Here is a 588-nt window from a genome sequence, read left to right on the forward strand (position 1 = left end):
TCAATGATTATTCTAATTATATTTTAGATTTTTTATATTTAAAATGAGATGTTTATCCTGTATTTGATTGTGTTTATCTGCAGTTAGTTACACGAATTCGGTTATGGGATAAAATCGGATAGGGATGAAATTGTTTAGGGATGAAATTGTTTAGGGATGAACGAATTTAAGAGTTTTAAGAGTTTAAGAGTTTTTAAGAGTTTTAGCCAAATGCTTTATAATATAGTATAGATATATATATAATTAAAATACATCAGTAATAATAAAGTACAAAAAAAAATCAAATGATAATCGAGAATGAACATGATCTTAATACACCAATTAAAGTTGTAAGAAAAAATCTATAGATAAAAATTAAAACAACGATTTTAATTCATTATTCATTAAGTTAGGGGTCGTTTATCAAACTCTTACCCGGGTAAGCGCTTACTAAGTCACATTACATTACCGGATGAATATGGTAAGGACTAAGAATCTTACCGGTAAGAGTGAGGCAAGGACCAAGAGTCTTACTTGGTAAGTGAGGGCGATGACTCTTACCACAGTTAGCGCTTACAATGTAAATTGTTGCACACGATGCCGTTTTTG

The sequence above is a fragment of the Cynara cardunculus genome (genome assembly GCF_001531365.2).
Source record: "Cynara cardunculus var. scolymus isolate 2C chromosome LG 3, CcrdV1, whole genome shotgun sequence".
Classification (NCBI taxonomy): Eukaryota; Viridiplantae; Streptophyta; class Magnoliopsida; order Asterales; family Asteraceae; genus Cynara; species Cynara cardunculus.